Here is a 13491-nt window from a genome sequence, read left to right as displayed (position 1 = left end):
AGTGAAGTGTGCTCAATCGTTTTAATTCTATTTTTGAAAAAACTTCCGAAGGTACGGCCTCTCGTTAGAACGTAATTAAACAAAATGAAAAATAAAACACAACGTAGGATCCATTAATATTTCTTTTCTCATTATTTTTGTTTCGTATTTTTCCGCAAAAATTTCATCCGAGGGAATGCGGCAACCAACAATACACCAAATGAGGGAGGAAAGTTTCATCGAGAAAAAATCAAGGAAGTCGAAACGTTACAATATCAACTAAATAAAATAGTTACATATTTTTATATTAAGTGTGCATGAAAAGGTCTTTTACGCCGAGACGAAGGTCGAGGCAGTATAAGCCTTTGAATGCACAAAAACATCTTCGCGCACGAAATATAAACAATATTTTTTCTATAATTGATTCAAAAAATTGAAATTAAAAATTCAAATTTTTGAAGGAACTCTGAAGTTTCAATGCAGTGACCATGTTGCTAGGTAACTAATAAAAAACAGTGCGTGAAATGAAAAACAGAAATAGTCGTATGCGTGAAATTGCATTTCACACACTGTTTTGTATGGTTTCTATGGTTTCGATCTTACTAACAATGTAAAAAGAAAGACACGTAGGAAAATGACCCACTTCATGTACAGATAACTATGCGTGAATTTCAATTTTTTGAATCAATTATATAAAAAAAAATTCTTGCGTCCAGTTTTTACAGATGAACATCATCTTCTTTTTTTTAAATAGTACTGTACTGTCTTCTGAATATAAAAATGCAAAGAACTTTACTACCCATTCATTAAATAAAAGTCAAGAAATTAAAGAGTAAATGTACAAAATTTCAAAATCAAGTGACCAAAATAAGCATGAGAGAAGTTTGTTCTAAGTGCTCGAAATTACTAAGCTCTGAATATTCATTTGTCAAAACAGTTTGATAAGGCAGAATATAGCCTAAGGGAGTCCGTTTCGGCTCAGGCACGCGAGGGTCGCGGGTTCTATTCCGATCCAGGGCGAAATTTAAAAATTATGTATTCGACCCATGGTTTTTTTCAAAAGAAAGTTCTCTTTCTGCACGATATTAATAAGTTTGTTTGGAAAGTCGAAAGGTGAATCAAGGACGTGACTTAGTGGTAAGCTGATTGGGACAAAGCCCAGGTGCCTGAACGTTTCAGATTTCAGAACTTGACTGTTTTTTCGCAAAAATATTTATTGAATTCGCAATTTTTCAGACCTCGGAAAAATAGTTAGTTTGGATACAGTTATACTTTACTAAATTGGAAGATGACTCAAGCGACTCGTTTCGACGGTAAGTTTTTTTTCATAAATATTAAATTTAACCCCCTGTGCCATTAAAAAAAAAGAAGTTACTCTTGGATCTGTAAAATAAATGATAAAAAAATCTCAGATGATAGAATTTAAACACTTGTAACTTTGTGTCAAATTTCAACGAGCTCTGCTAAACCGTTCTGAAAATATTTACCTGTTCACATACTTTTTAGCGACCTGTATGTACTATTAGTACTATTACACAGAGTTATTATAAATTATTGTAGTCCAAGTAGGCGTAAAACTGAATGTAAAATTTATGGTTGCCGCTCCATATAAAAAATATTAAAATGATGTGAAGAAGTGAGTACACACCGTTCACACACAGGAGTTAATTTGGGTGCAAACAAATCAATATCTTGAGAATTTGTTGCAAGACCACTCAACATTTTTGGATTCAATCGTTAATTTAAAAATAAATAAATAAAATTCTCATCACCGCAGTACTTGTTTTTACAACTGTTTAAATACTGTTCCAAAGGGTAGCTCGGTGGCCGCATGGCTGTCGGAGACAGTGCTCCGAGGTCGCGGTCCCGGCGCAAGTGGGTTCGAAACTCACCGAAGCGGGAGGATTTTTTTCCCAAGAAGGAACCTCCGCCGGGCCATGGATGTGTGTGTATGTCTTTCAGGGCTGTGACAGTAAAGTGGTGGAGGGAAGAGCGACACTCTCCCGACACCACCGCGAGGTCAGCAGAGTTCGAATCCCAGGCCGGATGGGCCTCCCATATTGTTGTATTCGTGTTGTGTTGTCCAGGAAGGAAAAAGGAGAAAAGAGGGTGAGCGTGGGTGGCCAGGGAAAGTACCCCGGAGCCCCGCCGCACATAAGGAAAAAAAAGAGAGCCGACCGCAAAGGTACCTGATAGGCCAAATGGTGAAAGGGAAAACGCTATAAAAACAAAAAAATACTGTTCCAAAGATACTTTTTCCGTTATATTTTTTACGGCAAATTTTTTTTCATTTGAAAATGACATAAAAAGTTGCTATCGTGACAAACTTCTAAATTGAAAGAAGCAAGATTTGATTTGACAAATTCTTACTAAAGCAAACGTTCATCCTTTCTATGACACTCCTAGTCGCTCTTTCACTCTTGGAGGTGGATGAAACAATTATGTAATATATAGTGTTTCAAAATTAACTGTTTTCAAAAACAATTAAATCTTCAACTCTAAACGAAAATTGAGCCGTTGGAAAGTGCTGATCTTTGAAAAACAACAATCGCTTCATTTATTAAAAAAATTAATATTTTACTGTCTATCCCTAATTTGTCCCTTCTACACACATTAATCAGACTATCAACTAGAATATTTAGTATTTTAGCCGATCGATTGGAACAATTAATTAATATTATTATTATTTTAAGAAAGCGATGCATTCACCTACGAGTAGGTATTTAGTACTGTCGGTGAAGATCATTATCATCATCATCATCATTATTATATTGCTATTGATACGTCGATATCAGTCAAAAGCAGTCATTTGAGATAAAGAGAATAAAATTTAAAAAAATGCTTGTCCAGGACGGTGCTTCAACGTTTCAAATTTCCTAATTAAACAATTATTTGGGTACTTGGGAAAAATATTTGTTGAAATTGGAATTTTTATAATAACCATCCTAGCAAAATTATTTGGCCGAATGTTCGTTGTATCTTATTGAATAGGAAAAATGAATCGAGTAACTCCTTTCGATGGTAAGTTTTTCACAACACTTAGTTTTTCATTAGAGATGATCAATTTCAGAGTCTGACGATCCCTTTGTGGGATTGAAAAAAGTATTTTATGAGTTCGGCTACCATAAGTTTACTAAGATTTTAAACGCTTTTATGAGCTTAGCTAGTTGGTGTCTAACGTTGCTCTGTTTCCATTATTTTATAGAGAATTTCAACAAAGATTTGGTTATAAGATATTCACCGGCATTTATCGTTTTCATCTACGTAAGTAAAAAATATGAATCTTCTTCATTGCATATCTCGGTTTGTACAATTGCAACTATAGATAAAGACAACGATGTTTATCTCCATGGTTCTCGAAAAAAAGGCTCATTATTTAGCCAGCGAACAGAAACGTCTGTTTTGGTCTATCGACAGCGCTGGCCCTCAAGCACGTCTTTTGATTCTGAAGAAGGCTTCACAAATTAATCGCTTCACCTATCTTATTTACGGAATTTCAGCCGCTTGGGGCATTATGTTGTTACCAGTTTTTGGCAGTCACAGAGAATGGATCGTGGTTGAAAATGTTTTTGACCGATATTTCGGGTCAAGTTCAAATATTTTATACCATATAACATATTCTTGTGCGCCTTTCTTTATTTACACATCAGTTCGTCACTGTGCCAGCTTGTTTTACATCATACTGCAGTTGTACTTGCAAATGTTTTTGATCAATCAACACATTTTGCAAATTTGTAATGACAAGACCGTTCTTGAAAAACTGACGTTTGAACAACGTGTCCGACACGAGAACGAAACATTCAAAAAGTTGTGTTTTTGTATCGACCATCATGTTGTCATAACAAGGTAAAGTGCCAACACAAATTCTAGATATGCCTTTGCAAGAATTATATTTGTAGGTTAACAAAGGAACTAGTCGAAACGGTAAGATCTGTGATGGCATTTTTTTTGGTTCTAGGTGTCCTAAGCTGCATTTCCGCGTTGTACTTCATGTCTTACGTGCGTTTCATTTAGTTAGAGAACTAGACAACAGATCAGAACGATTTTTAATGTTTCAGATTTTTGTGGATGCGAGCAACATTTTGAAGGTTCGGTTAGGTCTCGCAGTTATGTTTAACGTTCTGGTTGTTGCCACTTTTTCTCACGCTGGTCAAATCCTAATCGATGAGGTATCTAGAAAATTAACTTTTCTTCGACAAAGCTAATTTGATTATTTTCAGAGTAGTTGCAATTTTGACACTTTGACGAAATGTTCTTGGTACAACTGGAATAAGAGAAACAAGACGGTTTTACACATTTTCATGACGAATAGCTTAAAACCATTTGCGATCACTTTTGCTGGAATAGTTTTGGACTATAAAATGGCCATTGCTGTAAGAAAATATTTATAAGCAAATCTGTGCTATTTGTACAATTTATTTTTTTGCAGATGTTTCGCACAGCTAGTAGTTACGCTCTGGTTTTTTACAACTTTCAAAAAGCTGCTCGATCTTGAAATGATCCAGTTACGTCATATCGTCAAATTGTTACTTCTGGGTAGTTGCACTTTAAAATTAGCTATTTACAATCGAGTGTGGGAAGTTACATTTTGCAGCGCAAACTGAGCGTTGCAAAATGTTTCACACACAAGGTATGTATAATACTTTTTGGCCGACGTTTTTAAATTTAAAATGTTAAAAACAATTACTACTTTTCGTGACGTGACGTGAACAGTGCGTATTTGCAAAGTTTCCATCAGAGGAGGCCAAAAAGTATATTACACTCGTTTAATGAGACGTTTTATCACCCTCGTTCCATTAAAGCATTCTGCGCTACGCTCGTTGTGCTTTGAACACACTCATGTAATAATAATATTGTATCCCACCTCCACCCGGCGGCACGGCAATTTTGCCGGAGTACGTACACTATTACGGATAATACTATCAAGTAATAGTGCAGTGCTTATCAACATAATTACCGGCGTCTCGCCTCCACATCCAAACTTGTGAAAACTTGCCAATGCTCGACTATCACTTTTGCCACAGTGTTCACTCATTTTATAGAAATAATTGTTAAAGAATTCTAAATGTGCACAGCTGAACGGGTCTTTACCTTTAAATGGTCACCTAGGTTAGATAATGGGAATAAAAAGTTATCTGATTTATTTGAAGAATCTTATTTTGAAGTTTAATGAATAATTCTTTTCATAATTTTTTTATTTTAAACAGACAATGATGTTGCAAGTTTGTATGCAATTTGTATACAGTGTGAAAACTACTTATGGAATAAATTCATTAATTTCAAAACTTCGACATTTGTCGAAAACGCTGAAACAGGTCAATCTTTATTTCTCATGATGCTTATTTTAGGTTACTTCACTTGTTCATGACGTCATCCAGTTTTGACCTATGACGTCATCACCAGCTTTTTTAAATGACGATTCCTACTTATTTCTTCTCTTTCTGACAGACCTCGCTACTACCTAAACGATGAATGAAAAAAATTGGTACCTTACATAATTTTTTTTTGAGAAAATCGCAAATTTTACTTCAAAAATGTAATTTAATTTTTAATTTAAAAGTTTTAATTGAGCTCAAACAGAAACGACAAACATCTAAAGTTAACAATAAAATTTAATGCAAATGTTGAAATTGTCCCCCACCAACCATTTGGCACTCATCGAAACTTTGTACACTGCGCTCAATTATGTCAGGGCTTATTTGTTCCATTTCAGTGCGAATTCTCTGCCTTAAGTCTTCTAAATTGTTTGGTCTATTAAAAGAAATCTTCTATTTTAAATTAGGCCATACAAAAGAATTTTTACATTAAAAATTAAATTACATTTTTCAAGAAAAATTTGTCATTTTCTCAAAAAAATTGTTATGGAAGGTACCAATTTTTTTCATTCATCGTTTAGCTAGTATAAAGGTCTTTCAGAAAGAGAAGAAAAAAATGAGGGTCGTCTTTTAAAAAAATTGGTGATGACGTCATAGCTCAAAAATGGATGACGTTACGAACAAGTGAAGCAACTTCAAATAAGCAATAGGAGAAATAAAAATTGACCTGTTTCAGCGTTTTTGACAAATATCATTATTCATTAGTTTTGAAATTACTGAATTTATTCCATAAGTAGTTTCCACACTGTATAATGTAGAGAGTGCTTTTTCGCACGGGATTACCACATTCGCTGCGATCGTGTGTGTAAACTTCCGATTAAAAAAGGTAGTGCTTTAAACACATGTCGCATAGATAACTAATTTCATGCTTGAAAATTGCGAAACCTCGTATCGTAGAGTATGTAAACAATGTAGTTTAAATAAGTTTTGTCATTAAACAATTAATAAGTTGACACTCGTTCCACTAATAAATCAGATCAATACAGCAAACATTGTGTTTCTTTGGAAAATAATAATCATAATCGTCATCATGATCATTATTCACAAGTTAATTGCTGCCCAAGACTAGAGCGGAGAAAGAACAAATCGATCGTCATTATAGATGTGATATAGTTTGTCCAGCGAGAGATTGGTTGACATAAAAATCACTAAATTCTACGCCGAGAAAGTAGTACCTAGCGCGCGTAAAATTTGAAATATATCCTTCAAGCAGTAACATTTTGTGCCCTGAAATTATGCTCTAATTAATGAAGTACCTTAACGAATAAGAGATACAATGAATGAAAATATTATAGTTGTAGTATTTTACACGAAGACGTGTACCTACTCTTGATAACTACTTGCGTCAAGAATATTTAAAAGTAAAACCTCAACCAACAAGATCGTTTATATATCAATTTTATATCAATGCGAAATCAAACGACTTAATTTTGCTGGTTGTGAAATGTCTACGAAATTGTTGTGTTCAAAATAACGGAAGATCAGTTCGTGAAGCAAAATAATATGGGGAACTTCTCAGGGGGCTAGGAGTTAAAATAAAACAATTCCTTGGGTTGAAGGACGCCTGTATTTAATTTTTCAAATAAATAAAATCAAATACGTTCTTGTTTTCACCTGCAGTAACTGGTTAATTTCAAATTAAATTTCTGACTTCCCCAAAATTATGGACAGTGCTGCTCGAGTATCCTTAAGACATAATACGTAATATAATATAAACATAAAACAAAAATGGACAACGAGATCGTCAAGGTTAATTTAAATTAAATCCTGAGACTTCCTGCAGACGTTTGTCTGAATGACCGACTATCGTGCGCCAGTCCGAATTCAATTTGACTTATTAAAATATATTCTAGAATATTTAACTTTACTTATTAAATAAACATAAGAAGAGCCTATGGCGGTAGAAGACTGAAAATTTAAAAAAGAAATATTTCATTGAAAAAAAACTAGCTTTACAGTACACAACCCTTGTCTTACTGCTCTGCACCATATCATTGAGTACAAGATGAACTTCTTGCTTAATATTGCAATGCAAGTCTGCTGTAACTCTTCTGGAATGCTGCCTCGTCAACTTTCTTGATGATGTTTTAGTTGGACCATCTTTACACTTTGACACTGTGTTTTTGTTAACTCCTAAGCATCTCGCAGTGACCTTTAAGAAAAATACTTTTAACCCTTGACTAATCTGACCTAATCAATGATGATGTCAATAAAATTATGATATAATACTATGTATTTTGTGTTATAAGGTATGAAAAACAACCTCCAGTGGACTATCAGTTGTAAGTTTTTCACTTATGAAAAATGAATAAGCACTTGCATCATCCTCTGGGCTGCTGGGTTGCCTACAAAACAGTTTTAAAGCAATATAATTAAATTAAAAATATTATCTTCATACCTTTGCATCAGTCTAGAATCTAGATATTGTTCGTGATATCACTAAAGGGATTCATGTTTATAAATAGAAAGGTCATTTAAAAAAGGCACTCGAAGGTAAACAATAGGGAACTTATAGAACAGAAACAAACTAAAACAACAAACTAACTAATCTTAAAAACTTAGAAAGTTTAAACACCACAAAAAAAAATGTTAAGCAAGAAATAACGAACAAAACACACATTACTCGGAGGTTAACAATACAGAACTTATTCAATACAAACCAACAAACTAACTTATCCCAGATAATTAAGAAGTTTTAAACACAACAAAATACCTCACTTGAAGACGAAAGAGCAAATAAACCACACACGGTGTTGACGATTCAAAATGACAGCGGCAACGACAACAGCTGAAATTTGACAATTTGCTGTGACAGCATAAATTGGCGTAGGATTACAATGCCCGCGAAATTATTTCAAAGGTACCACCACAATAATTTATTTTATTACATTTTTTTGCATTGTGTTCTAGTGCATTTTGTGGTGTTGGGTTACAAGCCTACAATTTAAACTCTCCCAATCTCTCGCTGGACGAAGTTTAGTAAAGTTAATTCGTGAAGCTCTTAAGTGTTGTTCATTTCTCCTACGTTATCGAGTTAAATTTCAATGCTTTTAACCATGCCCTTGAATTACTAAAAGCTTACCATGTGATAAAATAACAAAATTATATCAAATATAATTGATGTAAGTTCCGATTGAGCAGAGCAGAAAATTTTCTAGTAAATCTTTTTATTTTTGAGTATTGAAAATTTACTTGAAATTTCCAGTATCTTTTTTTTCTCTTTAATTACTTCAACTCTGGAAATTTTGAGCAAATTTTCAATGTTTTATATCTCAAAAACAATAAGACTTTTACTAGATTTTTTTTTGTATTTAACTTCTATTCATCGTCACCAGCTACCCGTAATTTTTTTGCCATGCATTTCCAGGACACCTGGTCATTATAAATGTTTGTCACAACTAGTGGGCGTAGCGGCGCACCTAAAGCATAGCGCACAGCCACCTACGATGGGACAATAATTTATAATGACCCTGTACAACCGGGCCTTTGTATCGTTTCCGATCGATTAAAATACATAATAAATAATTTTATTATAATAAATACTAAGTAAAAACCATTACCATCGTCATTATATTACTACTGACACGTTAGTGCACATCAAAAGCTGTAATTTAAGATAGAGATGATCAAATACAGAAACTGTCTGTACAACAGTAATCAATCCGTTCCTAAAGCATAAAGGAGAATCAAGGGCTCGCTTCAGTGGTAAGCTATCCACGACAAAACTCAAGTTTCAAATTTCCTAATTTGACAATTATTTCGCGATTTGGAAAAATATTTGTTGAATTTGTAATTTTGGCAAAATTATTATTTCTCCGAATATGCGTTGTATTTTACTGAATCAGTAAGATGAATCGGGTAACTTCCTTCGATGGTACATTTTTCACAACACTAAATTATTCATTAGAGATGATAATTTCAGAGTCCGATGATCCATTTGTAGGATTGAAAAATAACTATTTACAATCGAGTGTGGGAAGTTACATTTTGCAGCGCGAAGTTTAATTTTAAACACGACGTGCAGCGGAGTGTTTCATAAACTGAGCGTTGCAAAGTGTTTCACACACAAGGTATGTATAATGCTTTTTGGCCTACGTTTCTTAATTTAAAATGTTCAATGCTTTTATCGTGTCCTTGAATTACTAAAAGCTTACCATGTGATCAAATATCGCTACCAGCTTTAAATTGATTTAAATTTCTATCAAGGGTTTTGCTCTTGTCGGAATTGTATATTTGAAGATTTTCTAATTGTTAGGCTCGCCGCTACTGCACGCAACCACAAGAAGTAGCCAGAGTCTCCACTCGGTGCTTATCAAGTGTGCAAAAAATCTGGGAAATATAAAAATATATATTTTTGTTCGACACTGTCAGAATTTGAGAATTCTCTCCTATGTGAACGGATTTTGATAAATGTCACAACTTGTCAAAACGAAACGTCAAGCTAATTTTAAAGATTCTAAGCGATTTGGAGGCTTTAAGGGGCTCGTCGAACAAAAAACCGTTGTATTCAACTTGTTCGTGTGTAAATTGGGCTTTTTTTGGCCCACGCGTGCCAAAAAAGGCCCAATTTACACACAAACTCGTCAAATAAACTACTAGAATAAAACGCTTTGGGACACATAATAAAAATAAATGATTCTAATATTATTTATAGAGATAAAGGACGTATGTAATTACAGTAATTTAAATAATTACTGTTAATTATCAACATCATCATTCTGTACAAGCAGATGTCTACTAAAACTTATTGTTTAAGAAAAATAGAATTATGTGGAAAATATCTGATTATATACAACATTAAACAGTTTTTCCGTTGACCGCTTGTTAATTTCAATATTAATGAATTCTTTTGTCTAAATTATAGTGTATTAATGGACCTCATTAATACACTATTTTTCATTAATCAACGATTTTTGCGATTTGGACGTTTTGATGAAGTTTTGATGTATAAACAACCTAGAACATGCATTGTTTGCACTTACCAACACTGCAGCAGGTAGTGCATCAGGGTTTTCTATATTTTATAGCTCCATAACTGCACAATTACAAATTCACTTTTTCAAAAACCGACATTTTTAGTTATAATTCGCATGTCATATTTTTCAAAGGTAACTAGGTTTTCTTGGCAACCGCGATTTTTACGTAAAATTGAATGTGAATGGAGTTGACGTCTTCTGACACTCTTTGTGGAAAAGTGAATAGAAAGTGTTGAAAAATTTAAAAATGGCCTACCTTGAGGACAAAAAAAGAATGAAGGTATTTATAAGGTCTCATATTTATGGATAAAGATGAAATTGGTTTTGATTTGGCTTTAATCTCAAAATTTGTCACCAAAAAAAAAAGTTTGCGGTCAACGAAAAAATGTTGTAATCAACTCTTTTTGTTAATGGGCGATTAATAATTTCAACTATTAAAGCCACTCACTCGCTACACTCGTTCGTGCTTTAAACAGTTTCGATTATTAATCGCCTTCATTAACAAACTAGTTTATTAAATAACTATTCTTTATTCTAAAATAAAGGATTTTTTAGTGGTTGGCTGACTGTGACAACACTCAGATGTGTCAAGGTTTCAAATTTCAGAATTTAACGATTCTGTTGACGGTTTATGAAATCTAATTGTTGAATTTTGATTTTCCAGGTAAAGTCTACAAAAATTCTCTCAATCTGGTATTTCGCTGATTGGGAAAATGCATCAAGCGAATCGCTTCGATTGTAAGTTCTGGAAAATTCAATTATTCGTTATAGATTATAAATTTCAGATTCAGATGATCCGTTTAGGGGATCGAAAAAAGTATTTATTGACTTTGGCTATCACAAGTTTACAAAGCTTTTGAATGCTTTTTTGGCTTTAGTTAATTGCTTTAATCTGTTGCTCACTGTTCACTTTGTTATAAAAAATTTCAATAAAGATTTGATCATTAAATATACTCCATCATTTGTCGTGTTGGTCTATGTAAGTAAAAAATAAAATTTTCTTAATTTCATTTTTGCGTTTCTACTACATTTACAGATTACGACATCGATGATTGTTGCCATGCTTCTCGAAAATCAGGTTGTTTTCTTGGCCAGCGAACGCAAGCGCCTGTTTTGGTCCATGGACAGCGCTGGCTCTCAAGCACCACTCTTCATTTTGAAGAAAGCTTCAAAAATCAACCGCCACGCTTATTTGACGTATACAGTTGCAGCTCTATGGAGCATTGTCATGTTACCAGTTTTTGGTAGTCACAGAGAATGGATGCTTACTGAAGACGTTTGCGAAGAATATTTCGGATCAGGATCAAAAATCTTGTACCACATAATTATTTCTTTGACACCTTTTAGTATTTACTCATCATTACGACACTGCGGCAGCTTGTTTTACAGCATATTGCAGCTGTACTTGCAAATGTTTTTGATCAATCAACACATTTTGCAAATTTGTGGTTCTTGAGGAATTGACGTTTGAACAACGTGTCCTACACGAAAACAAAACATTCAAAACGTTGTGTTTTTGTATCGACCATCATGTTGTGGTAACAGGGTAAAGAGACAACACATTTTGAAAACATGTCTTTGAAAGAATTGTTTTTGTAGAATGATAAAACAACTACTCGAAAAGGTGAGATGGCAGGATTTTTATTTCTAGGTGTTCTACTTTCTACCTCTACGTTGTACTTCATGATTTATGTGCGTTAGTTACAGAACTAGACAACAGATCAGGATAATTGTTCATATTTCAGATTTCTGGAGACGCGAGCAACATTTTGAAGCTTCGTTTATGTTTCGCGACTATCTTTAACGTTGCTGTTGTTGGCACTTTTTGTTATGCTGGTCAGATCCTAATCGATCAGGTATCTAGAAAATTGAACTTTCCTTTACCAACATTAACTGAAATATTTTCAGAGTAGTTTTGACACTTTGACGAAGTGTTCCTGGTACAACTGGAATAAGAGAAACAAGACGGTTTTACACATTTTCATGACGAATTGCTTAAAACCATTTGCGATCACTTTTGCTGGAATAGTTTTAGACTACAAAATGGCAATTGCAGTGAGAAAGTATTTACAAGCAAATCTGCGATAATTTGTGCAATTTGATTTTTTGCAGATGTTTCGTACGGCTTTTAGTTACGCTCTCGTTTTCTGCAACTTACAAAAAGCCGCTTAAATTTGAAAGATCCAGTTATGCCGTATTGTCAAATTGTTATTTCTAGTTAGCTGTGTTTTAAACATTTTGTGAATATTTGAATAATTAGTTATGTATGTATCACTGCAATCAAAGATAATTACAACAATGATTCATTATTTTTTAATAGTATCAAAGCACTTTCTTTTAGATAATAAATAATTAACCATATTCTTAAAATATTTTCACCATTCCACTGTTGTCTACCTATCGCATTATTTTTGAAATTGCAAATAAACCCACTACAAAAATCGACATTACGGCAACTTGATGTGAAGGGTAATACTCTAAGAATGCTTTGTGCTAATAAATATTCAATCGCGCAAAAAATCTCATAAGCATCACGAGCGTTAAGGACATTATACTGATCTCGGCGAATAATTGGAGTCGTCGCAGGGCCCCTCAATTGTCTTCAATCGTTATAATGTCGCTTCCGTTCTTTATACTTAATATACTATATCATCATCATCATCATCATCATTATATTACTATTGATATGTTGATATTTCTCAAAAGCAGTAATTTACGAAAAAGAGAACCAAAAGAAAAAAATTGGTTGTTGATGTACAATATTAATCAGTACCTTCTGTAGTACCTATAAAGGAGAATCAACGTCTGTCTTCGGTAGTAAGCTGTCCGTGACAGTGGTTCAACGTTTCAAATTTCCTAGCTAGATAATTATTTTGCTACTTGAAAAAAATATTTGTTGAATTTGCAATTTTAGAGATAACTATTCTGGCAAAATTATTTGTCCCAATACTCGTTGTATTTTACTGAATCGGAAAGATGAATCGAGTAACTCTCTTCGATGGTGAGTTTTTCACAACGCTTACTCATTCACTAGAATTCATAAATTCCAGTGTCTGATGATCCCTTTGTGGGATTGAAAAAAGTGTTTTATGAGTTTGGCTATCACAAGTTTACAAAGATTTTAAACGCTTGTGTGAGCTTAGTTAGTAGCTGTATAACGT

At 33.7% G+C, this 13491-nt stretch overlaps 2 long non-coding RNA genes across 3 annotated transcripts; both read left to right on the top strand.

Moving 5' to 3' along the window:
* Window positions 1-1608: 1608 nt before the first annotated feature.
* On the top strand, window positions 1609-5878 carry LOC138127504 (uncharacterized). The gene is made up of 4 exons (XR_011158250.1): window positions 1609-3978; window positions 4038-4148; window positions 4200-4352; window positions 4409-5878. It is a non-coding gene; the product is annotated as an uncharacterized lncRNA (long non-coding RNA).
* A 736-nt stretch (window positions 5879-6614) lies between these two features.
* LOC138129653 (uncharacterized) lies at window positions 6615-12672 on the top strand. Of its 2 annotated transcripts, XR_011159304.1 has the most exons (6): window positions 6615-11068; window positions 11116-11309; window positions 11367-12022; window positions 12076-12186; window positions 12239-12385; window positions 12443-12672. It is a non-coding gene; the product is annotated as an uncharacterized lncRNA (long non-coding RNA). The 2 variants fall into 2 exon arrangements; XR_011159303.1 differs by having other exon boundaries at window positions 11116-12022.
* Window positions 12673-13491: the final 819 nt, after the last annotated feature.

Source organism: Tenebrio molitor, chromosome 4 (assembly GCF_963966145.1).
Source record: "Tenebrio molitor chromosome 4, icTenMoli1.1, whole genome shotgun sequence".
Taxonomy (NCBI): Eukaryota; Metazoa; Arthropoda; class Insecta; order Coleoptera; family Tenebrionidae; genus Tenebrio; species Tenebrio molitor.
The sequence above is the reverse complement of the archived record's forward strand: the minus strand, read 5'-3'. Positions and strand labels throughout refer to the sequence as shown.